This window comes from Prionailurus bengalensis, chromosome A3 (genome assembly GCF_016509475.1).
Source record: "Prionailurus bengalensis isolate Pbe53 chromosome A3, Fcat_Pben_1.1_paternal_pri, whole genome shotgun sequence".
Classification (NCBI taxonomy): domain Eukaryota; kingdom Metazoa; phylum Chordata; class Mammalia; order Carnivora; family Felidae; genus Prionailurus; species Prionailurus bengalensis.
The window spans coordinates 12,817,581-12,844,633 of record NC_057354.1 but is presented as its reverse complement, the minus strand read 5'-3'; the positions used below and the strand labels follow the sequence as shown (position 1 = coordinate 12,844,633).

The following is a 27,053-nucleotide window of genomic DNA, read 5'->3' as shown; positions in this document are numbered from 1 at the left end:
TTTTTTTTTAATGTTTATTTCTGAGAGACAGAGAGACAGAACATGAGCAGGGGAGGGGCAGAGAGAGAGGGAGACACAGAATCCGAAGCAGGCTCCAGGCTCTGAGCTGTCAGCACCGAACCCAACACAGGGCTCGAACCCATGAACCGTGAGATCACGACCTGAGCCGAAGTCGGACGCTTAACCGACTGAGCCGCCCAGGCGCCCCACACATACACGTATTGACTTTTCTCCTTTTTTCACACCAAAACACAGCAGCATCCCTAGGACGTGCTGCACCTGCTTTTCCACTTAGGAGTGTCCAGAGATCCTTCATATCCCTACACGGACAGCATCCTCGTTCTCTTCTACAGCTGCCCGGAACCCTGATGTTTGGACGGAGCACAGCCATTCTGCCACTTTTCTCAGGGGCTCAGAATAGAGAAATCACTTCTCTCCCCTGTGATGTGACAGACGACGAAGGCAGGGGAGCGTCGGGGACTGTGGGGAGCCGGCAAGCACGTCCCATCGGAGGGGACGGCCGCGTCTCCCTTCCAAGCGTGGTCAGGTGGGAAGGCGGCGGGCCCAGCACCGCCAGGTGTTCTGGGATCTGTTTTCAACAGAAGCCAGAAAGTGAGATTTTTAAGGCAAAGTCTCTCCGTTTTTAAATCTTGGCAAAATATCGGTGGCTTTCGTGGGGAACCGGGTTTTAGGAGTCAAACGTGAAAGTGGGGGCACCAGAATGGAGGGGCGCGGCCATGCCGATGAGAAATGACAGCAGCCTGGCCCCGGTGTGGGTGGGGTGGCGGGGGACGGACCTGAAGGAGAGGCGGGGGGTGGCCGACACACCCGGGGATACCGAGGCCAGTCCCCTCACGGCAAACTCTGCCTGGTCGGCCCCACTCTGGGACTTGGACCCAGGCTGACCCGGCAACAGCCATGTGACATCCCCTGAGGAAATGACTTCACGGTGCTGTCACAGCCACAGGGCCACGATGAGCTGGGGTGGCCTGCCAGCTGCCCTTCCTGCCACAGCTGATTACAGAGTGGCGACTCTGCGAGTGAGGCCTGGGTGACGACACCGTGTCCCCACCGCAGAAGCCGGCTGCGGGTTAATCAAGAGTGCGTGTCGCGTGACCATGCTTGCCCGGGGAGGGCTCCGAGCGGCGGGAGATGGAAGGGACACCCAGGATAGAGGACAGCAGGGGCAGGCAGGCACAGGGGAGGCTGGCCTTCCACAGACGGCTGTGAGACCCGTTTCCATCACCCGAGGGACATCAGTGGCTGTCGCAGGGCCCTGGCCACCGGCAGGCTCGGGTCTCCCGGGAGGTGGTGCACTGGTGGCTCACACAGCCGGTCACGGAGAGGAAAGTCGGGGACACACAGCAAGGCAGCCTCACCCAGTCCTCCCAGCACGTTCACATCCCCAGCCTGGACTCCCCTGAAGACTGGACAGCTCGGCCTGGGTGCCTGGGGGCGTCCGGAACCTAATTCCCGAGCCCCCCTCCAAACCCACACCACCCAAGCTCTCCTCCCAGCCTGATCAACAGCACCTGTGCCTGCCAAGGGCTCCAGTGAAAACCCCCCAATTGTCCCAGTCACCCTCGACCCCTCTCTTTCCCTGGGACCCCCCCCCACCTTCTGTCCATCGGCAAATGCCTTCAGCTTCACCTTCAACAGGCACTAAAAAATCCAACGTCTTCTCCCCACATCCATCACCTCCTCCCTGTTCCCCCTCACTGTCCCCAAAGTCCTTTCTCCACACACAGCCGGAGGGATCCTATTAAATAGGTAAATCAGATGTCAATCCGCAGCTTAAAATTCTCCCTGGATTCCCGCTACACTTTAAAACAAATGTCCTGGGGCGCCTGGGTGGCGCAGTCGGTTAAGCGTCCGACTTCAGCCAGGTCACGATCTTGCGGTCCGTGAGTTCGAGCCCCGCGTCAGGCTCTGGGCTGATGGCTCGGAGCCTGGAGCCTGTTTCCGATTCTGTGTCTCCCTCTCTCTCTGCCCCTCCCCTGTTCATGCTCTGTCTCTCTCTGTCCCAAAAATAAATAAACGTTAAAAAAAAATTTTAAAACAAAGGTCCTTCCGCAGCCCATAAAGCCCCCATGATCTCGTCCTAGTTAATCTCTCTGACCACACCTTCCAGCACTCCATCACCCCACACCTAGATAATCTTCAGCCCCACTACCATTCTGTTTGTTCCCCCCACCAGGAGACATTCCTGCCTCAGGACCTTTGCACATACAGTTCCTGCTACCAGGATCTTCTCTCCAGCTCTGCCATGGGCCACCTCCTTCTCATCCATCAGGCCTTAGGCCAAATGTCACCTCCTCTAAGAAGCCCTCCTGTCTTCATACACTTCCCACCTTTCCATCTTACATTAAAAGCCCATATGACAGATGAAAAGAGTGAGGTGAGGTCATCTACACCAGCTCCTAAGGCAAGGGCCAAGATCAGAAAGGACTATGGCTGGGATGAAACCTTTACCGCAATCCAACAATGGAGGTCAGGCTTGGAAACTGACAGTTTGGGTTTAAACCTTCCTGCCGGGAGTACTGATGCACAGGGGCACTTGTACCCCAATGTTTATAGCAGCACTCTCAACAATAGCCAAATTATGGAAAGAGCCTAAATGTCCATCAACTGATGAATGGATAAAGAAATTGTGGTTTCTATACACAATAGAGTACTACGTGGCAATGAGAAAGAACGGAATATGGCCCTTTGTAGCAACGTGGATGGAACTGGAGACTGTGATGCTAAGTGAAATAAGCCATACAGAGAAAGACAGATACCATATGGTTTCACTCTTAGGTGGATCCTGAGAAACTTAACAGAAACCCATGGGGGAGGGGAAGGGAAAAAAAAAAAAAGAGGTTAGAGTGGGAGAGAGCCAAAGCATAAGAGACTCTTAAAAAGTGAGAACAAACTGAGGGTTGATGGCGGGTGGGAGGGAGGGGAGGGTGGGTGATGGGTATTGAGGAGGGCACCTTTTGGGATGAGCACTGGGTGTTGTATGGAAACCAATTTGACAATAAATTTCATATATTGAAAAAAAAAAAAAAACCTTCCAGCCGTGTAACCTCAGGAAAATGCATTACCCTCTCTGAGTCTCAGTTTGCTACTAGGGATCATAGCAATACTGTCCTACCTTTTAGAATATAATAGGATTAAGTGAGCTGCCCTCAGGGAGCTTGCCTCTCTCTCTCTCTCTCTTTTTTAATTTAATGTTTACTTATTTTGAGAGAGAGGGAGACACAGAGCATGAGCAGGGGAGGGGCGGAGAAAGAGGGAGACACAGAATCCCAAGCAGGCTCCAGGCTCTGAGCTGTCAGCACAGAGCCCGACACGGGGCTCAGACTCTTGAGCGGTGAGATCACGATCTGAGCCGAAGTCGGACGCTCAACCCACTGAGCCACCCAGGTGCCCCGGGAGCTTGCCTCTCTTGACCCAGCTGTATCTCAGGGGCTGAGGGGAGTGCCTGGCACACAGCAAACACTCAAAAACCAAAGGAAGGGATGGAGTGTGTCTGACACACAGCAGGAGCCTCAACTCGAGCCACTTGATAGCCTGCTAGAAGCCTGCTGGCCTTCCCTTTTAAAGGACAACAGGGACAGGGGACAGGAGCTCCTAGGGGATATTTCAGCAGGGCAACTCCGCTGCTGGGAAGGCCAGCCTCCAGCCTCCTGAGACTGGAGGGAGACAAAGGCATGCTGGCCCAGCACAGCCGGGGGACAGCAGGAAGCTGGGAGCGCTGGCCTAGATCGGGCTTCCTGTCCTGGTTTCTTCGCACAAGCAAAGCCACCACCATTGTGCTGGGACAATGAGAGGCTTGGGCCACCCACAGAGTTGCCGCAAACAGGCCCGTGTGAGGGGCACAATGGGCAGCTGGTGACCCGGAAAGAATGGGTGGGCAGGGGCTCCGGGCCCAGCCCTTGCTGCCCAAGGCACGATCGGCTTTTCCAGGCCGTGCCAATGCCCTCTGTGGCAGGCTGGGTGGTTGCAGGGGACCCTTGGGAGCGACTCCTTGTCCAAGCCTCGACAGTTCTGGAAATGCAGCCAAAAGCAGCCATGTCTTGGGAACCTCCCTTAGGGACAAGGCCATTCTCAGGATTCCCAGGGCGGCCTGAGCCTCTGTCTGACCCCACGACCTTTGTCCATGCTACACCCATGCCACACTGCTGCCCGGGCCCCTGCCCCCACGTCTAACCAAACACCCCTCTGCTTTTTTGATGACGATGACAATGGTGGTATCTAGAGGATGTAGAAAAAGACTGGAGAAAAATACTAACCAACAGCCACAAACCCAGATTTGGCACATCTTAGCATTATCCCAAACTTCCTTTAGGCCTATTTTTTTTAATTTTTTTTTTTAACGTTTATTTATTTTTGAGACAGAGAGAGACAGAGCATGAGCGGGGAAGGAGCAGAGAGAGAGGGAGACGCAGAATCCGCAGCAGGCTCCAGGCTCTGAGCCATTAGCCCAGAGCCTGACGTGGGGCTCGAACTCACAAACCATGAGATCATGACCTGAGCCAAAGTCAGACGCTTAACCGGCTGAGCCACCCAGGCGCCCCAGTGCAGTCTTTAAAGTAATAACACATCTCCACATGAAAATGGAAAGAATTTATTAAATGAGTTAATATTATGAACAGTATTTGTTGCATGGCAAATAGTATTATCTGTTATTATCAATAACAGTTTTAGAAGGTGTAGGTATAACTATCAGATCTCGAGTGAAGTTGAGCTACCTATGATAAAATCCATTGATGCTAAAAAATCCCATTGGTGCTGTATATGTTTCATCACTGACTTTTCAAATTACATTGTCAGGGTGCCAGGATGGCTAAGTCAATTACGTATCTGACTCTTTTTTTTTTTTAATTTTTTTTTTATACTTTTTTTTTAGTGTTTATTTATTTTTGAGACAGAGAGAGACAGAGCATGAACGGGGGAGGGGCAGAGAGAGAGGGAGACACAGAATCCGAACCAGGCTCCAGGCTCTGAGCTGTCAGCACAGAGCCCGACGCGGGGCTCGAACTCACAGACTGCGAGATCATGACCTGAGCCGAAGTTGGACGCTCAACCGACCGAGCCGCCCAGGCGCCCCTCTTTAAGCCATTTCCTAAAAGAACTGCATCAAGTCTGGGAAAGGGGCAGACTGGCAAGGGGCACGAGGGAGCCCTGGGAGGTGCTGGAAAGCTTCTACTTCTTGATCTGAAAGGTGGCTAGACAGGCCGACGCGTGTACACGAAGCCGCATCGGCGTGTCCTCAACATTCGTGCGCCGTATCCGTGTGCCGTGTGAGTATCACACACAAAGCGGGAAGAGATGAAGCATCACGGAGAGAGGTGAGCCACTGTGCACCTGCCCTCGCTGCCAGGCACCGCCCCGCCCCCGTCCCGGATCCGGACTCCTCATTCCCTTGCGTGCCCCCTGCCCGCCGACCACGCACACATGGACGGACGAGCCATGGAGAACGGGGCTCTGCGTGCGTTTACAACATTTCCATAAAGGACGTGCTTGCAGCAACTTGCTCTCTCCACGTCACATCTTCCGGGCTCATCCACGCGGAGACGGGCGCCTGGCAGCACCTGCCGTCCGGACCCCACCCACATCCCTGGGTCCTCGCCCCCGGGGCGCACGGCGGCACCTCCTCTAGCTGCCAGCACCCGCGTCTCGTAGCCCGAGGGCCCTCTCTCTGGCGCAGGGCAGGCCCGGGCTGTCGTGCAGATACGGATGAGGAAACCGAGGCACGGGGTCCAGGCCGCCTCCCCGGCGGCCCCCAGGGGCAACCTCCTTGGTGGCACAGCTTTCCTGGCCACCTTCCCTCCCCTCCCGCAATCCCTCACTTGGCTTGTGGTGGCTCCTCAGTGCTTTCTCCAAGTAAACTCTTCGCCCTGGATTCCGCCGCTGGATCTGCTTCTGGAGCCCCCCCCCCCCCCCCCCAACGAAGGCCTCACGTTGTGCATTTTGTCGCCGAGCACTTAAAATGATAGGGGCCGCTATGCAGCGCCGGGATGGCTCAGCGGGTTGGGCGTCCGACTTCGGCTCAGGTCGTGATCTCGCGGTCCGTGGGTTCGAGCCCCGCGTCGGGCTCTGTGCTGACGGCTCAGAGCCTGGAGCCTGTTTCCGATCCTGTGTCTCCCTCTCTCTCTGCCCCTCCCCCTGCTCGCACTCCATCTCTCTCTCTCTCTCTCTCTCAAAATAAACAAACTTTAATAGTAAAAGACAAAATGTTTTTATTTATTTTTTTTTTAATTTTTTTTTCAACGTTTATTTATTTTTGGGACAGAGAGAGACAGAGCATGAACGGGGGAGGGGCAGAGAGAGAGGGAGACACAGAACCGGAAACAGGCTCCAGGCTCCGAGCCGTCAGCCCAGAGCCGACGGGGGGCTCGAACTCACTCGAGATCTCGCGAGATCGTGAACTCCCGGACCGCGAGATCGTGACCTGGATGAAGTCGGACGCTTAACCGACTGCGCCACCCAGGCGCCCCAAAGACAAAATGTTTTTAATGACAGGACCTGCTATCATGAGGCAGAAGTCGGAGATGCAGATGTCCTTCCATGTCCTTCCCGTAAACAATGCTCCAATGAACAGGTGCACGGGGCCCAGGTGTTCCAGACCCTCCGGGTGTTTACCCAGGTGTGGAAAGGCTGGCCAGAGGTCAGACATGCCCAACGTCTCTCCAACGCAACTGCACCCACATACGTTCCAACCAGCAGATGAGAGTCCCCCCGACTCCACACCCAGAACGAGGTCCACATGCTCTCATTCTTCCGTGCCACAAACGTGCTGAGACCCACACAGTCCCATCATAAGTTCATTTCGGGCCCCACCATCGGCTTTCGAGGCAGGCCTTTTGGTCCCATTCTACAGATGAGAAAAACTAAGGCCCAGAGGATGAGTAAGCTCACAGAGGTCATCTAGCCAGAAGTCAACAGGGCCGAACCTGAGCCCAGGACTTGCCGCTCAGAGGGGACCAGAGAGACTGCTCACCAGGCCCAAGTGTCTCCGTGGCCCCCAGCGCTCTCGGGGCTGAGCGGGAAGACACAGCATGATTGACTAGTGACGTCTGCCACAGCTGTGGAAATGGCCGGGGTGGCGGGGCTGTGTGTTTGCCCTCTCCAGCAAGCTCCCGCTGAACCGAGGAAACCGGGCAGCAGGAGAGATGCTGGTCTGAGGTCCAACAAAAAGCTGCTGATAAAACACAGATCAGAACCAGGCGTCCTGATGCCGGGCCGGCCTCGCCCCTGCCCCATCTGGCCTTAGAGCAGCGGCTCCCGACTCAGAAGTGATTCTGCCCTCCAGAAGAGATGACAACGTCTGCAGGTCTCTGGGGTTGTCACAAGTGGGGATGGGAGCGCTCTGGGCACAGATCGATCCTACACCGCCCAGGACGGGCGCCACAGCACAGGCATGGATCTGGCCCCGAACACCGGGAGTGCCGAGGACCACAGACCCGGCCTTAGAAGAGGCTCTCACTAAAACCCAGAAAGGCAAGACGCTGTAGGATGAGGGTTCCTCCCACCCCCTCACTCAGCTGCTGCGAACTGGTCTCCTTTTGTCCTTTGAATGCCTGCCCAGCGCCCGTCTGCGTCCAGGCCTCTGTGGTGGCTGCTCTCTGCCTAGGGAGCTTTCTTCCCAGTCAACTAGCAAGGGAGCCCCACCCCCCTCCGCCGCCCTCAGAGAGGTCTCCTCTTAGACCGGTAGAAAGGAGGGGCTCGCCACACTCCCTGAACCCTGTCACCCTTCCCCGAACCCATCACTGTTGGCTGTAGTCTTGTCGATGGGGTTACGTATGGACCTCACTGTCTGGGTATCATCTTTCGCGCAGAGCGTGAGCGGACTCAGGGCCGGAGGCGGTTTCATGCACCGCCGTCTCCTTAGCACAGAGCAGGTGCTCAAGAAGGTGTGGAGGAAAGGCGGGAGACAGGGAGAGAAACTGCGGAAGTGGGTCCGGAAGAGGCTCCAGAAGTAACCGGTACAGAACTGGGAGTATTTCAATAAAAACAGCAGTAATAATCATAACAATATATTTGCTATTTTTTCTTCTTATCATCCCTTACAACTTTGGGCCCTATTACGTGCCAGGTCCCGCGCTAAGTGTTTGAATCCTCCAGCAATCGTAGGAGGTAAGTGCTATTATTACTGTGCCCATTTTACAGAGGAGGGAAACTGAGGCCCAGGGCAACAAAGAGCTTGTCCAAAGCCACACAGCTGGCAAGTAGCAGAGCCGGGCCTCAAACCCACGCAGTGTGGACTGGCGATGAGTCCCAGCACATATCATCAGGGAGTAACTACAGACAACAAACCACAGAAGCACAAAACAGGTAGCAGCTGCCCCTCGGGTGCCTCTGGGGAGCTGCCGTCTGTCTGCAACCTGCAGCCACAGCCCGGGGAGGATAAATCTCTCCCTGGAGATAAAAAGGACAGAAAGAGGCCTCCAAGTCGCTCTCTGAGACTGATGCCAGCAATCTGATCAGAGAGGGGAGGGGGCCCGGCTGCCCCCAGGGACATCCCTGCCTTGGCCAGGGTGACCTCACCAGACATATGGTGAAACGTGAGAGGGCCAGGGGACCTGCCAGAAGTGCGGACAGGTGGGGGGTGGGGCAGCCCCTGGGCCATAGCAGGGACAGAGGAGAGGGGGACCCACCCCCCCCCACATGATCTGGGTGGCCAGGGTCCAGGGAAGCAGAGTGTCGCAGAAGAGCAGGGCCTTGACCCCAAGCAATGGTAATAAAACAGTAATAACAACGGAGGAGTGGGGGTTGCGTGGCCTGCTCCAAGCAGCCCCACACAGGCCAGAGTCTGGGGACACCCCTCAAATGCCCACCGATTTCTTCCAATGCCCAAATCCTGTGCTCCATCCATTCAAGTTCTGGGCATTTATGAAAAATGGGCATTTATGAAAAATGAATCTCACACATGACATTGAGATTTAACTTCAGTAGCTGATTTAGAATTCTATCACTTGGGGTTTTAGTTAAATAAATTGTCCATCTCAACAAAGGACGACCATGCTAGAAATGGTTTTCAGAAGTCCGTTGAATGGTAGGGACAAAGGCTATTGATGTAACCCTAACTGTGGGGGAAGAGGGGCCCAAGTTACAGAATACATAAAATACAATCTCATTTTCCGTTACATAAATCATCTCTACATAAGCATAGACAAAAGCAGCGTGGAAGGGAAGGCCCTAAACTGTTTGAGAATATGGCCAAGATTACTAACTGTCCTCTAGTATCTGGTCTCTCCTTTTCCTTTAGAAATACAATTCAAGATTTTAGTTAAATAAAGACTGTATTTCCCAGCTTCCCTTACCACTAGGGACTAAGTTTGGACTAGTGGGCTACAAGTGGGTGTATTATGTACAACATCTTGACGGTATCCTTGGGGATGAGAAGGACAGGCAGGGATTCTTTTCTATTTCTCCTTCCTACTGATCGGATAGCCAATGTGATGCCTGGGGGTCAAGCAGCCACGTTGTACCATGAGGCAAAAACCGTACTAAAGAAAATGGAGTAGCAACAGAGAAGCTCATGTCCCTAATGATAGAGGAGCCAACGTATGTGCCCTGGGCTGCCTATAACTCAGTAAGGAAGAAACTTCCATCTCATCTAAGGCACTCTTACTTGGGTTTTACCGCTGGCCGTGGAACTTAATTCTGAGAGTGGAATTATAAGTGATTTTAATTTTCTTCTTTCTTCATTTCTGTTTCTTTCCCAATTTCCAAAATGAGCATGCTAATTTCAAATCAAGTCATTCTGTAACACAAACGTATGTTTTTTCTTTTCTTTTTTCCTTTATTTGGGGGAGTGGGGGTGGGCAGGAGAGGCTGCTAACAAACCAGGCCCTCTTGCCTACCCAAGTGATCACTTCTTCAACATCGAGGAGGCTAGTCTGCATTCTCCTCTTGGAGGGCATGTGCCTCCACACGGACAGGGCAGTGCCTGCCGGCCGAGAGCAGGAGCCAAGCAAATATGACATGAGAAGGCTTTCCTTCTTCAGTGGGGCCTCTGAGCTGCCCACCGTCCTTCTCTGTGTTGACTCTGGAAACCACAAGGCGCCCCGGGAAGGTGCCCATCTCGGCCGGCCCCCTGTGAGCTGGCCTGGGGAGCCTAGGGTGGAACATGAGACCTTGCCCCACCCGCAGCCCCTGCTGCCACCCAGGCTTCTCAGCAAGCACCCCCTTTCATGGGGCTCATGCCAGAAGCAGAAAGCCACTGGCCAGAACCATTTTCCCAAAACACCCACGTTTCAGGTCTGAGACATTATCTTCAAGGAAGGTTACATATTCAATCACATATCTCCCGGACAGAATTGAGAGACAATAACATCCTTTTTACAGCTTTACACTTACCCCTCTGTGTCACATCTCATACAGCACCTTATGAATTACACATATGTATTTAAAATTCACATCACTATATAAAACAGCACGAATAATGTTGCATTGGGTTGTATCTTTAACAGAGAAATACCTTCTTGCAAGCACTAAAAATAAGCCGCATTTGAGGCTCCATACTGTTCCATGAACACACCAAGCACCGTCCCACCTCAGGACCTTTGCACTTGCTGCTTTGTCTAGAAGACACGCTCCAGGTATCCACAGGCCCCTACCTCTCTCATTTCGTTCCCACCTGGAATCAAATGTCCCTTCCTAGAGGCCTTCTCCCATCACCCCACTTAAAGCGGCCCAGACACTTCCAATTCCGTGTTAAGCAAGCATAGGCCCTTCCCGCTGGCCTCTTTGGCATATGAGGCACTGATTCTCAGATCGTCAGAAACACTTGGAGACCTTCAAACAATCTGAGTCTTAGCTCCAAATACAAAAAGAAAACCGTGTAGTCAAATGAATAAATCTTGATCCAAAGGTCTACAAAGCATAGCCTACATCACCACATCAGGTACCAACCAGCTGTATGCACGGCTACGTATACAGACAGCACAGCGAGTGTGGACTGTGGGCATATCCCAACAGGCCGGCCGTGACGGGAGTCTGAGTCTGGGCCCTAGAAGACACGGGTTTGAGGGTTTGAATCCAAGTAGTCAGTCTGGGTGGTGGTCCAGCAAACTCGGGCAGGGGAGGGGAGAGGTGGGCCTGGGAAGAGAGGGCAGCCAGCACAGGGCATGAGACCAAGCAAGCGGCCAGGGTAGGAGACGGGGGCTCGATCCCTCTGAGGCCCCTTGAGAGCCAGGGTAGAACATGTTGTCTCTGAGCGATCCGGGGCAGGGAGGCGGCAAGGGAGCCGGGGCATTCATACACCAATCCTTCCTAGAATGCAGCGGGGACGGGGTGTTAATTCCCTGGCACTTCTGGTCGGCCCTCTAAGGCCAAAGCTGCTCTGGTGGCCAGACAGAGCCACCAGGCACAGAGCTGCAGGGGCTGGCAGCGGGAAGTCTGGCTGGGGTGGCCCGGAGGGGCTGGAGCAACTGCAGCCACACCACAGCCTCCAAAAGAAAGAGGGTCTAGGCCCTTGTGGGTGGGGGGAGAAACACCTGGAACAGCCGTGTCTGTTCCAAGGCAGGAGGGAAGGCTTTGAAGAATGAAGTCGTGCTGCCTGGGTAACAGAGGCCCTCCTGGGACAGACTGACATTCCCCGGCTGCACCAGGACGGTCTTCCTGGTTGTTGAAGCACCGAAACACTTCAGTGATGGGCAAAATCTCCAAGTGGGGGCAGGGAAGGGGCTGAGTCGAGGACGCGGCTGAGGAGCCACAGACAGGCCCCGGTCAGACCCGGAGGCGGCTTCGTACTGGGGCTGCATGGTGGCCAGGCACCTGCCCACACTCCTCTGGGAGGCCACAGACACAGCAGCGTCCCACGTTACCTCCGGCCACACCCCCCTCTTTTGAAAGCCTTCTCTGCTCTTCGAAGCTCTCCCTCCTCAAATGCTAGAAGGGTCCGCATCTCCTAGGCAAGCAGTGCATGAGAGTGGCTGAGGCCCCGGGGCTGGAACCAGCTGCCTGATTCATGACTCAGACCCTGCCTTTGCCAGCCACTGCTGTGTGACCTATGCAAGTGACTCCACCTCTCTGCGCCTCGTCAGTAACACGAACGGGAATAATAAAACCATTGACATCATAGGCCACGGTGGGGCTGAAATGAAATCCTGCCGTCAACGCGCTTAGGTGAGCTGACTCAAATCTCAGCTCTGCCACTTACAAGTTGTGCAACCCTGAGCAAACTTCTTATCCTCTCTCCGCCTCAGTTTCCCCCCCTATGAAATGGGGACAAAACGAATACAGAGGATGTAATCCTATAATTAGGATTCTAGACGCTAACATAAAGAACAAGCACTCTGAATGAGGCCTGGTACACGGTGAACACTCAGTGAGGGTATCTTCTGAGAACCCAAGCCCTGGTTCTGTGGACAGACAGGAACCCGCTGTGCCTCCCACGGAAACTTCTGGAAGCGGATCAACCCCCACGATAGAGCTCCAGGGACTTTTACGCCTGTCCTACATCGTATTCACTTATGAGAGTTGTTTGTGGGGGGGTTTTCCATCCTAGAAGCAGTTCTGTTCTGGACCGCCTGCTTCCAAGTGGGAGCGAAAGAGGGGAGAGGCTTTGTCAACCGTAGCCTGCCACCACATCCTCGTCCGCACCAGCACACCTTGCCGCCCTGTCCTTCGACTGCCAACCGCATGACCTCAGTGAGTCACGGCACTTCTCCACTTCCTCGTCCGAAAAAGGGTGCAGCCTGCGTTTCGGTGAGCTGATGCAGGTAGAAACTCTGTAAGTACAAAGGCTTCCTGGAAGAAGTGGCCGGGGGGGCGGGGGGTGCTGGGCTACGTAAGGAGACAGGAAATCGCGTATGGTTATATTTTCGGGGGAGACAGCCATCGCCAAGTGTTACCCATGCCAACAAGTGCTACCCGGGGCCTAGGTGCACCAGGCACAGAGCTGGGCGTTGGAGACTCACAGGGTATGACCCTGCCACAGGGACAGTCATTCATTCCTGCACTCACCCATTTATTCAACGCTTACTGTATACCCACTATGTACCAGGCAGGAACTGTGCTGGGGGCCAATGACGTATCCGTGACCGAATGAAGCAGACCGTTCTCTGCCCCCAGGGAGCAGACTCCACTTTGGTTTTAAAATGGAATGGCAGCTAGGGATGCACAAGGAAACACACAGGGATACAGAGGGGGAGCTGTCCCACAGACATGCTCAGGGAAAGGCTTTCTGATGAGATGGCATGTGAAGAGATACTCGGGGGCTGGGGTGAGGTGGCAGCTTTGCAGATATCTGAAGGAAAGGCATTCTAGGCAGAGGGACCTGTCGGTGCAAAGGCCCCGAGGCACATTCAGTCCTCCCAAGGCGATCCTTACTGAAATGTCTATCCCTACTCCTGCCGTGTTTTCTCCACGGCACCTGTCACCGTGGACATCACGCATGTCCATCTATCAGCCTATTGCCCGTCTAGCGCACCAGGCGGTCAGTTCCAGGGGGGCAGTGATGTCTGTCTGTCTAGGTACCACTGTATCCCCAGAGCCTAGGACTGGGCCTGTCACATGGCAGGTCCCGTGTGTCTAGTTGATTAATCATCAATCATCTGGAAAAGACTCCCCCTACCCCCAGCCTAGTTTCTAGGCCCTGAAAAAAGGCGCCCAGTTCTCACCCAGCCTCACCGCATCCCCCACCACAGAGGAAGCTGAAGTTGAAGCAACCTTCTGTGAAGGAATAGGGGGAAGGGGGGGCCACAGAGGGAAAGCCACCACTTTTCCCCCACACAGACCCCCACCCCAGGGGCTGGGGCCCAGCCTGCAATGTTCCCTGAACTCACTGACGACCTGCCATTCTTTCAACAGAGACTCATTAGCGCCTCCTACACGCTATCAGGCTAAAACTCACTCTCAAACTGGTGGCCCACAGGCCCGTTCCACGTGAGCGGCAGCGGGCCTTGAGAAAATTCGGGCCTAGATCTGAATATCAGATCTCCCATTAAAATCCCAGCTCCCAGCTTCTTCTGAAAAAGCTGACCACAGGTCTCCAGTCGCCACAGGGCCTGTGCGGGCTGCAGCGGCCTGGCGGCTCCCATCTTTACCCAGAGCAGGTGCCGTTCTGTTCTCCGCTACCCAAGCTGCTACTTCCACTCCTCCCCCCACCTGGCCCTGGCAGCATCTGTGAGATCTCCGTGCTAGACACGGGCCTGGCAAGTTAGAGCCGACTGTCCCCACATCCTCGCCCAGGGCAGGCTTCGCTAGTGGAACACAGATCTCTTTCCTGCTCAGTCTTTTCTCCAGTCTTGGGAATCTCTCTTCCCTTGTTCTCGTCCCCTGTCTATACCTCTAACACGGTCTGAGATCCTTCCCATTCTCACCCGACCTTCTCCGCCTTCTTTGGGCCCCTTGGCTTTTTTGCCTGAAGAGTGGGCTCGTCAGAGTAGGATTACAGCAGAACTTCTCGAGCTTAGTACCACTGATAACTCGAGCAGAGAATTCTTTGTTGGGGAGACATCCTGCGTAGGGTAGGAGGTCTACCAGCATCCCTGGCCTCTCCCTACGAGGTATCATGACAAGCCCCACCCTCAGCTGTGAGGACAAGAAATGCCCTCAAACGGTGCCCCAAATCCCCCAGGGGATAAAATGTCTCCCGGGTGAGAGCCACGGCATTACATCATGGTTAAGAAAATGGGTACAGTCCCGGCTCCGTCATTTACGAGCCACAGGACCCTGGGCAGCCTCTCTGGGTCTCAGTTTCTTTCTCTGCAAAATGGGGATACAAAAATAGTGACTGGCTGTTGATGGGTATGGAGTTTCCTTTTGCGATGCTGAAAATGTCCTTACATTAGACGGTGGTGATGGCCGCACAACTCTGTGAATGTGCTAAGAACCACTGTGCTGTAGCCTTTAAGTGGGTGAGTTTTACGGTACGTGAGTTGTGTATCAATAAGCTGTCACACGCACACGCACACACGCACGCGAAGTACCCACCTTGATGGGCTGAGATGAAGTGCCTGAGAGACCACGACATGAGCCTCGGCCCTCCTTACCACACCAGCCCACGCTGCTCGGGGACCCGCATGGGCCGGCAGCTGCAAGGAAGACCCCCAAGTGACCAAGACGTGGTGGCTGGGAACAGACTCCACTCTGGGTGGTATTTCCCGCTGGAATGTCCCAGACAAAGCAAACCAAGCCACTCCGGGCCCCAGGATGCAGGGCGGGGCTGCGGGGATGTCCTGGGGTCCCTGTGCCCGTCTGTGGCAGGACAATGGGTGGAATGTGGCCTCCTCTGCACGGGGGCTGACACTTGACATCTCAAGACAATGACTTTCAAGAGGTTTTGTTTTTTCCTCAGCTGCGGCCTTTTTTTCCCTCTCCCCAGACAATTGTTCATGGGGCTGGGGAGGGAGTCCCCCTCTCCCCCCCCCACCCCCCAGCTTGTGAAGGATTGTGTTTGGAGAGTCAGGGAACAATGCACAAAAGTGAGAGAATGTAAAAATAGCGGCACTCGGGGACCGGCCAGGGGACGGGGGCTCAGCGTGGAGGCTTCCTCTGGTTTATTTTTCCCAGCGCCCCGCTCAGACGCCAGGGGAGGAGCCCAGGTACAGGGACAGCAGAGCGAATCTCAAGGGCACAGACCAACTCACACGCGGTTCGGGGTTTTCAATTGAGGGAGCGTCAGCTACGTTCCCACTGCTTCCCACGCACTGCCTCATCCCAGACAACTTCACCCTGATTGACAGAAGAGGAGACCGAGGTTCTCAGTGGATGAAGTGCCAACCCCACCACCCGCAGCCAGGGGGACAGAGCTGGGATCTGGCCTCTGGGCCATCAGAGTCCAGACGCTGACCTGCTGCATCCACTCTGACCTGGTCTTGTGCTGTTTCCCAGGCTCCCCACCCACAGCCACACTTCGCTGAAGCTGTCCCCGTCCGTCTGCACCCTGCTCTACAAGGGCAGACACCGCCCTCCGCGTGGTCCAGCATAGTTTCTAGCCTTCCAAGCCCAGGAGGGGAAGGAGGAGAGACCTTGCAAAGGGAGCCTGCAAATGGCATGGAACAGAGAGGCCCCACCCGCCCTTGACCACTGTGGTCAAAAGAATAACGGTCCCCCAAAGACCTCCGCGACTTAATCCCCAAACCTGTGAACATGTGACCTTGCACGGTGAAACGGATTTTGCAGATGTGAGTAAGCTAACAATCTTGAGATGGGGAAGTTATCCCAGATTCTCCACGTGTAATCACAGGGCCCCTCGTGGAAAGACGGAGGCAGGACAGACTGCGTCAGGAGTGCTACAGCGTGGGAAAGATTCCACCTGCTAACTGCTGGCCTTGAGGATGGAAAGGAGCCAGGAACCACGGGATGCACACAGCCTCTAGAAACCAGAAAGGCAAGTCCGTGGATCTTTCCCTAGAGCTTCCACGGGGACACAGCCCTGCCAAAAACTTGATGTCGGCCCTGTAAATTCCACTTCAGGCTTCGGACCTCCAGAAATCTGAGGCCAAAAATCTACGTCGTTTTGAGCCACCATGCTTGTGGACATTTTGTTACAGCAGCAAAAGGAAACAAACATAACCACTTAGCTGGAAAGAAAACTAAACCTGCACGCATCTCCAGTAACAGCTGACCCAATCCTAACGCCTCATTGCTAATGATTAGGAATACACGAGACATATCATTATACAATATATTTCACACGTTATTTACTAGTCTCATAATTAGCAAGCTGTGAATTGTCTTCTTTCTCCACCATTCAGTCTCTATCAGCAAATATTAAGGACAGATGGTCTGAAAACAATAATTATTATTATAATTATAGTAATACAAACTATCCTTAACTACCCAACTGTATTCAGTTCCTGAGTTTAGAAAGCAAGAAGCCATTTGGTAAGATCAGATAAGGGAACCCTCAGAGGCTTGTGCTTCCAATGCAGTAGGGACCCAAGAACAAGATTCCACATGTGTCGAGTGTTTACTGTATACCAACATCAAGGGTCTATGAGGACGTAACTGCTGTAGCCCTGTTTCACAGACAAGGAAATGCCCTAATGGAGTAGTAAGGTCATTTGCTCAAGGGCACGCAGGGAGGAAAGGCCAGAGCCCTGCCAGGCTCCAGAATCAAGTCTTTCTCATGGGACTCTTTTGCCTCTTGAGTTCGGAAGTTGGGAGAATTCGACTGCGTGGGGGAGTAGTGTGGCCTGGTGGGATGAGCGAGAATTGGGAAACCATTTAAACATCCCTGGCTGAAATTATGAACAGAGCCCAAATGTCCATCAACCGACGAGTGGATTAACAAGATCCGGGATAAAGGGGCGCCTGGGTGGCTCAGTCGGTTGAGTGTCCACCTTCAGCTCAGGTCATGATCTCATGGTTCGTGAGTTCGAGCCCCGCGTCGGGCTCTGGGCTGACGGCTCGGAGCCTGGAGCCTGCTTCTGCTTCTGTGTCTCCCTCTCTCTCTGCCCCTCCCTGCTTCAGATTCTGTGTCTCCCTCTCTCTCTGCCCCCTCCCCTGCTCTCTCTCTCTCCCTCAAAAATAAATAAACATTAAAAAAGTGTTTTTAAGATATGGTACATATATACAATGGAATACTACTCGGCAATGAAAAAGAATGAAATCTTGCCGTTTGCAACAATGTGGATGGAACTGGAGGGCATTCTGCTAAGCAAAATAAGTCAAAGACAGATATCACATGATTTCACTCATGTGCAATTTGAGAAACTTAACAGATGATCATAGGGGCAGAGAAGGAAAAATAAGATATAAACAGAGAGGGAGGCAAACCATAAGAGACTCTAAAATACAGGGAACAAACAGGGTTGATGGGGGTGTGGCAAATGAGTGACGGGCATTAAGGAGGGCACTTTTTGGGATGAGCACTAGGTGGCATATGTAAGTGATGAATCACTGGGTTCTAATCCTGACCAGAGTATGCTGCAGCCAGCCCAACCTTTAGGCTCTTCAGGTTGTTCTGAAAATATATCAAGCTTGCTCCTGCCCCTGGGCCTTTGCACATGCTGTTCCCTCCAACCTCCAACAACTAACTCCTTCCAGTCACCTGTTAACAACACACCTCCCCTGACCCCTACCATCCCCACCCCCAAAAAGGTCACAGCCCACAGAGGCTCCAATAGCTCCCTAAACCCTTCTTAGCCACCACCACAGCTGTCATTTAACCTTGACTTTGAGATTATTCAATTAATGACTGTCTTCCTCACCGAACGGAGAGCTCCCAGAGGTCTTACATAGACACGGTTTTATTCCTGTTTCACTCACGGTTTTAGGCCCAGGACTTAGCACCACAGTGCTAAGTACCCTTTTGCTGAATGAATGAGTAGATACATAAACGAAACGTCCCTTTCCCCGGAGCTCCGTTTGCTCATCTGTAAAGCAGCAGGATAGGAGCGCCGACTTTAAGGATCACTATGAGTTCTTCGAGAAATGAGTCACGCTAGCTATGATCTGGAGAGACTGACTCCTCTTTGGGCCTCACTTGCCTCCTCTGCACAATGGGTAGAACATGGTGTCCACCGCTCAGGACCTGCGGGCTTAGTTTCCAAATGCGGCACGGCTACCGACTCACTGTGTGACTCTGGGCAAGCCGCTCCCACACTCTGTCCTCTGTTCCCTCTTCTGTGAAACAGGGGTGGCAGGGGTCACACAACAGGACCCCTGGCTCCAGAGCCGTGGGGTCAGGTCCGCTCCCTCCAGCCACTCCCACCCCCCACCACCATCCGGCCAGACCAGTGGCAACCGGTCCCCCCTCCAGAGTGACAGGTCACCAGAGAGGCTACGCCTGAGTCTCTCCACAGCTCCCTCCCTGGGGGACTCAACCTCGACCCAGGGGCCCCCAGGAGGGAGGGGAAGGGAAGGCTCTGGTCCCCGTCCCCACCTACCGGCTGGGGAAGGCACAAGAGTGTAAACCTCAGTTTCCTCTCCTGTAAACGGAGATTCAAACACCCACCTCAGAAGATAAAACCGATAACGAGCCTGAGCCTCAGTGTCATACCAGAATGAGGTCGTCCTGAAAGGCCACCAACCATTTGCTGTTACCATCGCTGATACTGTATCTATCGGTGAGCGTGCTGTGATAAAAGAAAACCTTACCCCCAGCATACGGACCACACCGTGTGTCTGACATTCCCCCGAAAGTGAGCGTCTCACTCCCCTCCAGCCAAACCGGCGAGTCTGCCCTCTCCTAGGACAAAATCCTTAAACCGACAAAACGCATCTTTGATAATGAAGTTACAAAAGCCGCTCCTTTCCTAACCCAAAACCAAAAGTTGCTACTTCTCGCCAGCGACAGACTGCCAAGGGGCCCGAGGGGACCTCCGGGCTCCGTAAACGTTCTAGATCTTTGCCTGGTGGTGACACACAGGTGGAGTCAGGGAAATGCACACTTAAGACCTGTGCACCTTTACCAGGGGCACCTGGGGGGCTCAGGCGGTTAAGCGTCCGACTGTGGCTCAGGTCATGATCTCGTACTTTGTGAGTTTGAGCCCCGCTTGGGGCTCTGTGCTCTGTGCTCAGAGCCCAGAGCCTGCTTCGGATCCTGTGTCTCCCTCTCTCTCTGCCCCTCCCCTGCTCACGCTCTGTCTCTCTCTCTCACACACCAAAAGATACACATTAAAAAAAAACTAAGGAAAAAAAAAAAGACTCCTGCACCTTACTATATGTAATTGCACTGCAATAAAAATTATTCCAAAAATTATTTTCAGCCAAGTGATGGCAGGGGGATTGCTCCCACCCAGCTGGGTTCATCCACTTGCCCACACACGGGTCTCCCAGGCCCTGACAGCAAATGCGCCCTCCGTCTTTGGGCAGACCCCGTGGCCTCTCACCACCTGCACAGCCCTGGTTTCTGTGGGGCCCATTGCCAAAGAGACGAACCGCCCTCCACACACACACACACACCTCCACCACTGCCCCCCGGCCCAGCTTCTGAGAAGATGCCAGAACAGGAAGTCTGCTCTGAGGTTCTGAAGCAAAAAGGTCAAGGGTGGTGGTGCAGGGGAGGGGAAGGCAGGGGGGCCTCCCCACTGAATGAGACGTGTCTTGAACACTGTAGGAGATGCTATCTGGGTGTCTGACGGGTGTCCCCCCACGCACCAGAGGCACAAGGACATCCACAAACGCCGGCTTGACGACTGATGGGAGCCTCGAGGAGACAGGCCATCACATCCCACTGTTGCTGCCCTGCTTAAACCCCTCCAAGAGCAGCTACCACCCTCAAGACAAAACCACACTCCCTACTGCAGCTTTCAAGGCCTTCCATGTCTAGCTCCTATCCCCTCTGGCCCCCCTCCCTCTCCTCGCCTCCCACACTAGCCCCTTTAACCTTCCAAGGACACCCCCAGCAGGCTCCTGCCACAGGACCTTTGTACTGGTTCTTACCTCTACCTGGATACTTGTTCCCTGGTATCCACACAACTCATTTCCTCCCCTCCTTCAGGTCTTTACTCAAACATCACCTCCTCAGTGAGGCCCACCCTGACCACCCTGCTGAAAACTGCCACACCCTTCCCAGTACACCATCACGTTACCTTGTTTTTTTCCCCCATAGCACTTAGCATCCACTAACACTATAAGCTTTTCTAATTTAATATCTTCATCGTGTATCTTTGTTGTAAACCCAAGGGGGGTGAGGGCTTTTGTCTGTCTTGTGCACTTACTGTATTCCCAGCATCTGGTACATAGTAGGTGCTCAGTAAATTAGTTGTGGAAGGTAAACCAGAGACTTAGCATAGGATTCACTTTCTTATAATTTTTTGCATTGTTCCAATTCTCTGTTATGAGTAATGTCTTAACTTCACAACTGAAAATGAGGCACAGCGGCACTTGGGTGGCTCAGTCAGTTGAGTGACCGACTCTTGACTTGGGCTCAGGTCATGATCTCATCAGGATCACGGGATGGAGCCCCGCATCAGGCTCCGTGCTAAGCGTGAGGCCTATTTGCGATTCCCTCTTTCTCTCCCTCTGCCCCTCTCCCTCGTTTGTGTGTTCCCGCTCTCTCCCCCCGCCCTCTCTCTCACAACTAAAACAAAAATTAAAGTAAAAATAAAATAAAAAATAATTAACGAATAATGATAGGAAGAATTTTAAAAATAATAAAAAATCAAAAGGCACAATTAGGAATCCAGTCTTAAATGTTTTGTTTTGTTTTGTTTTAGAGAGAGAGAGAGAGAGAGAGCACACGAGCAGGGGAGAGGGGCAGAGGGAGGAGGGAAGAGAGGGGAGAGAGAGAGAGATAGAGGCAGAGAGAGAGAGTGAGTCTCAAGCAGGCTCCACACTCAGCACAGAGCCTGACACAGGGCTCAACCCCACAACCCTGGAATCACAACCTGAACCAAAATCAACAGTCAGACGCTCAACCAACTGAGTCACCCAGGCACCTCAGAAATCCGATTTTAAAAGTCAGGTGAAAGCCATCCCTAGGTCACTGGGTCTGATGTCCAAAAGGTGGGTATAAAAATTACCTGAGGGGCTTTTCAAAAGACACATTTGGGGGCACCGGGGTGGCTCGCTGGGTTAAGTGTCCAACTCTTGATTCTGGCTCGGGTTATGGTCTCACGGTTCATGAGTTCAAGCCCCATGTCAGGCTCTGTGCTGACAGCACGGAGCCTGCTTGGAATTCTCTATCTTTCTCTGTCTCTCTCTGCCCCTCCCTGGCTCATGCGCATGCGCTCTCTCTCAAAATAGATAAACTTAAAAAAAAATTTTTTTTAAAGACACATTTGCCCAGGAGGTTCACTAGGAAGTTCTAGTCTGATTCAAGAAGCCTAGGGAAAGCCAGGGAACCTGTGCCTTGGTTAAAGCTCCAGGACTACCCTGAAGGCCTGGGGAACTTGGGTTCAGGGCAGGTAGTCAGGGAGGGCTGCTCAGAGGAGGAGGACACAGAGGATCCTGGCAAACAGCCAAGATCAGGCTAAAAGCCAATTCCTGGGCCCTGCTATTCAGAGGTCTCCAATTCAGTAGGATGGAAGGGGCTTGGGCAACTGCATTTTTTAGATGTTTATTTATTTTGAGAGAGAGAGCACAAGCAGGAAGGGGGGGTGGTGCAGAGGATCTAAAGCGGGCTTTGCACTGACAGCAGCGAACTGGATGTAGGGCTTGAACTCGTGAACCGTGAGGTCATGACCTGAGCCAAAGTCGGACACTCAACCCACTACACCACCCAGGCCCCCGGCATCTGCATTTTTAAATATGCTTTATATACACTGTGATGAGCCCTGAGGTTTAGGAAGGACTGGCCGAGTCTGATCTTCTGGTTCAGATGTATTAACCACCTTCCATCAAGAGAACAGAGACCATCACGAGAAAACGAAATCAGGCATCCCAGCAGCACCCACCGCGAGTATTTCAACTCGTCCCCATCAGGATTTGCTCCTGCGCCATTCTGAAGGTCCTGACTTCAGACCTGACTGCTCCTGTTATCATGGACGCATGTGATCCTCAGAGGGCCCTGTGCCCTGTGCACTGAGCACTCAGCAAGCAGGTTTCGTTGTTACTGTTACCTGCGTCTGATCTTCCTAGAGATTTGTCCAACCACAGCCCTGAACAAAACTCAGGGTTCCGGAAAGCTGGGCCAAGTTTTTCAGACAGCACAGGAATGGCCTGGCAGAGCGCCCACACCCCTAAGACGGGACAAGAGGGGCCATCGGTCCACACCCTGTGGGAGGGCCGCTCCTGGAGCTCAGGCCAGCCCTCGCCCCTGTGACACCGGTGACAGGCACATATCCCAGTGTCACGGCTGGACCTTGCCTGCTGGACAGATGCCCCAGGCCATGGCCCAGGGCTGGAGCCAAACCCCTGGGAATATGCCAGGGAATCAATGACCGAATGAAGGCATGAGTCTGCCGACACATCGGTGGGCGAGTTGTGCCACAGGAGGACGGCGCCCCGGTGCCCCAAATCTCGCCTCGGTCACCAGCCACAAGACGACCCAGAATCCTCTGCTCAGCTCCGAACAGAAGTGGCTGTTCCCTTTTTCTCTTTGCAGAACTTCCCACCACATCAAGCTGAAAAGGAAGTCGGCAACCGGGCAGGAGGAACGGTGACAGAGACGCAAATCATTTCACGTCAGCTGAGGAAAGAGGAACAGGCAGCTCGGGCTCGACGGGGACCTCCGTGCCCTGCTGCTGGGCGGCCCGGGGAGCCACGTGGCACCGCACCACGGCGGACGGAGGCGTCGTCCAGGGAAGTCAAACAAGTCAACTCAGCGACTGTGTCCGTGGGCAAGTCCCTACTGCCGCTGGCCTCAGTGTCACTCATCTGGAAAATGGGCAGAATAGCACCTTCCTTGAGGGCTACTATGATGGTAGTAAATTTAAATAAGGGAAGATCCACAGAGCGGTTACTGGGACAGGGCCCGGCACGCAGCGTGCACCCCATAAATGTCCGTCACGATTATGAAGTTCAAGCTTTTCACCCTGGCATCTGGCTACCACATCCTGCCAGAGCCTCCTCTGGCCGGGCCGAGGCCCTGCCCCCTGGCCTCCGAGTGCCCCGCACAAACTCCTTTCCTGATCACCACTAACCATGTAAGGCAGCAGCATGTGCCAGGCACAGAGAGGAGAATTAGCCTTCTTGGGACAGAATCTCTTGTGCATTCATTCGGAGAGACTTCACGGAGGCGGTGGCCTAGGGGCTGACACCTCCATTGGGGGGGAGTGGCCAGGAGACCACCTGGTGCAGGGAATGGACATGGGGAGCCCTGCGGGGAGGCTCCTGCAACAGCACAGGTCAGGGACGATGGCGGACTCACCCAGGGTGGGGGTGGGGGTGGGGGTGGGGGTGGGGGGCAGCGGGAGACACAGTCCGATCCTAGATGCACTGTGAAGACAGAGCCCATGGGCTCTCCTGATGGATGGGACGTTTGTGGGGGGGAGGGGGGGGAGAGGAGTGAAGGCCGACCCTCTGGTATCTGGCCTGTGACACCGGCAGGAGGGAGGTCACTTATTGCTGAGACAGGAGAGACTGTGGTTTGGGGGTTGGGGGTAGTGTGAGACTTCACGTGGGGACATTTTAAGTCTCTGCCTCCATGCAAGCCAGTCTGGCAAGAAGACAGACTGGTAGGGAGTCACTGAGCACTAGGAGGCAGGACTGGGCGAGGGGACCCAGGCGAGGGCGTTCAGGGAAGGCTGCCTGGAGGAGGCGCATCAGAGCTGAGGCCAAGAGGCAGAGGAGCTTGAGAAGAGCCAGGGTGGTGAGGGAATGGGGCACCTCCGTGCATTTTCCACTTTTCTCAGGGCTTCCCTCGCCCTTCACATCCAGCAGGGACACAGCCCAGGAAATACAGGCAGTGAGGCTTCTGTGGTTGAACTGTGGGGTCAGACAGAGAGAGGCTCAAGTCCCGGACCCTCCTCTTTCTTGTGTGGCCTTCAGCTGGTGACTTAACCCCTCTACACCTCAGTCTCCTCATCTATAAAAGGGGGTGACTGTGCCAACCTTCTGGGGCGGTGTGAACCTCTTGAAACCCAGAGGGAGATGCCACCCCACCCCCCCCCCCCAATGTGGCATGCCTCCCCTGAGCCCCAGTGAAAGCTGCTTTGTCTGGGAGGCTGGAAAAAGACGGGCAGGGAGCTGCTGGGCCCGCGGGGCAAAAACCACAGGCCTGGGACACCGGCCCCGGGCGAGCCTCCTGCCCCCCGCCGCCCTGGACATCCCTGCTGGGATTTTCCACTGGTTCAAACTGGGAACTGTGAAAATGCACAGCCTCCCAGTGTGCCACAGGGCGAGGGTGTTTTTCCTCAGTGAGGCCGAATTCGGTCTTCAACAGCTGCGCGGGCCAGCAGGGGCTTCCAGAAAGAGGACAGGGGACTGGCTGGCAGGCAACCAGAAGGCAGTTTCTCCTCGGCTTTGGGGAGAAAGGGCACCTGCTGGCCCGCTTCTCTACAAACCAGTCACCACACTCTCGCTCACGCTGTTTCTAGTTCACGTCTCCCGGAACATACGAATTCATTCATTCACTCACTCCACAGAGTACATGGTTAGCACCTACAAAGGCCCAGGCGCTGTTCTAGGCCCTGGGGGTAGACAGTGAACCGAAGACACAAAGCTCCTGACCTTACACAGCTGTTGGGTGAGACACAGGCGATGAACAAAAATACACTGGATATAAACATAACGAGGAAAATCAAGCGGGTGAGGGAGGTGTGAAGGGGAAGGCCTCGCTGATAAAGGGAGGATGAGTCGAGATCCAGAAGAAATGAAGGAGTGAGCCATGGAATACCAGGGGAGAACACAGCCCAAGCAAGTACAAAGGCCCTGGGGCAGGGGCCTGCTTCCGGTGTCTAGGAAGTGGGGAGACCCCGGTGGCTGAAGCAGAGCAAACAGGTGAGTGGAAGGACGGGGCAAGGTGACCCAGGAGGCAGAAAGGCACACAGGCTGAGGAGATAGGACTCTGTCTTGTAAATTTTTTTTAATGTTTTATTTATTTTTGACAGAGAGAGAGACAGACAGAGCATGAGCGGGGGAGGCGCAGAAAGAGAGGGAGACACAGAATCCGAAGCGGGCTCCAGGCTCTGAGCTGTCGGCACAGGGCCCGACATGGGGCTCAAACCCACAAACCGCGAGATTGTGACCTGAGCCGAAGTCGGAAGTTCAACTGACCGAGCCACCCAGGCGCCCCGATAGGACTCTGTTCTAAGCCGGGCGGGCAAGTCTCTGACAAACAAGGGAAAAATCCGAGTCCTCAGGGCTGGAGGGGGATCGCAGCCCCCTTTCCCCCCGGGCGGTGCAGAGGACTCTAAGGCCTGACACCAATTCCCACGTCCCCCATCGGACCCTCCCCTGGGCTCCCTGGGCCTCATCTGTCCCCATCTGCAAAATGGAGACGCAAGCCCTGCCCAGCCTCCTGCGGGGGTCCCACGAGGAACATGCTGAGGCTCTGAAAGGGGAGGCCAGGGCGTCCCAGAGCCCCGCCTCGGTGCCGCTCTGAACCCTCTGCCCCTGAGAACGGAGCCCCCCGGCCCCGGTGTCGGCTGGGCCCCCGGGGACCCGGCCCCCCTCAGACAGCCTGAAACAGGCGCTCTGGAAGCTAAGGTGTCTGAGGAGGTGGTGCCCAGCAACCAGAAGCCTGCCTGGCAACGGTGGGGCGGGATGGCGGCCGGGTTCCATGGCAACCAGCAGCTGGGGCCGGGGAGGCCAGGGAGGCCGGGGAGGGCGGGGAGGCCGGGCACTGCTTCAGAGGGGGAGTCAGGGCAGGGGCTTCCCAGGCTCCTCTCTAAAGAGCGGGACTCGTGGCCCCTCAGAAAGTCCAGCACCGCCTGCAGGATTGGAGGCCCAGGCCTCCCCGCCCTGCCCTGCCCTGGATCTCCGACTGGTTCACTTGGCTTCTCCGGGCACCCCGTGCCCTCTCCCGAAGGGGGGCCACGCCTGCCGTGTAGGGACACACGAGAAGCCAAAAACAAGGACAGCGAGCATTCACGGAGAACGCTGTGTGCCCCGCTCAGTGCTATGTGTTCTATGTGCCTCGATCTCATTGAATTCTCCTGGGGCAGATGTGATGATGTACTAATCCCATTTCACAGACGACAAAACTGAGGCACCGAGAAGTAAAGCCTCACACGCAGTGAGGGGCAGAGTCAGAGAGGCTGACCTCCACGCCGGGCCTCCTGACCACGCCATCACCCCGTGTCTGCTGTAAAAAGGGCCTGGGGTTGGTCCGGTCAGCAAATATTTCTACAGTGTTAATAACAGCGGTAATGACAGCTGCCGATGTTTCCTGAGCGCGTTGTACGGAGCAGGCACTCGGCTGCACTGGCTCGCCTAGTTCCTCGCAACCTTGTGAGGCGGCCGCTGTGAACGGCCCGTTTTACAAAGGAGCAACTGAGGCGCACGGAGGTGAAGCGGCTTGCCCGGAAGGGAGTCTGAAATTGCGGTTTCTGTCGCCAAAGCCCGCCACACCACACGGGCCACCTGGTAGGAGTCTGATCATCCCAATCCGGGTCTGCCTTTGGAAAAGCCGCCGGGTCCCCACTTCGACTCTCCAGCCTCAAGCCCGTGGCCCAGGGACCCCCCACCCCCGCCCTCCCAGAGACACACACCCCCCATTCCCCTGGGGGTGTGTCGGCTTTCACTGGGATCCCACCCCAGGCAGCCACGGACACAGCTGT

At 54.7% G+C, this 27,053-nt stretch overlaps 1 protein-coding gene across 1 annotated transcript in view; it reads right to left on the bottom strand.

Annotated features, from left to right (window-relative positions):
• The window catches only part of PREX1 (phosphatidylinositol-3,4,5-trisphosphate dependent Rac exchange factor 1), a 184,040-nt gene that overhangs the window by 105,028 nt on the left and 51,959 nt on the right, over positions 1-27,053 (bottom strand). The gene's annotated exons all lie outside the window — the stretch shown is intronic.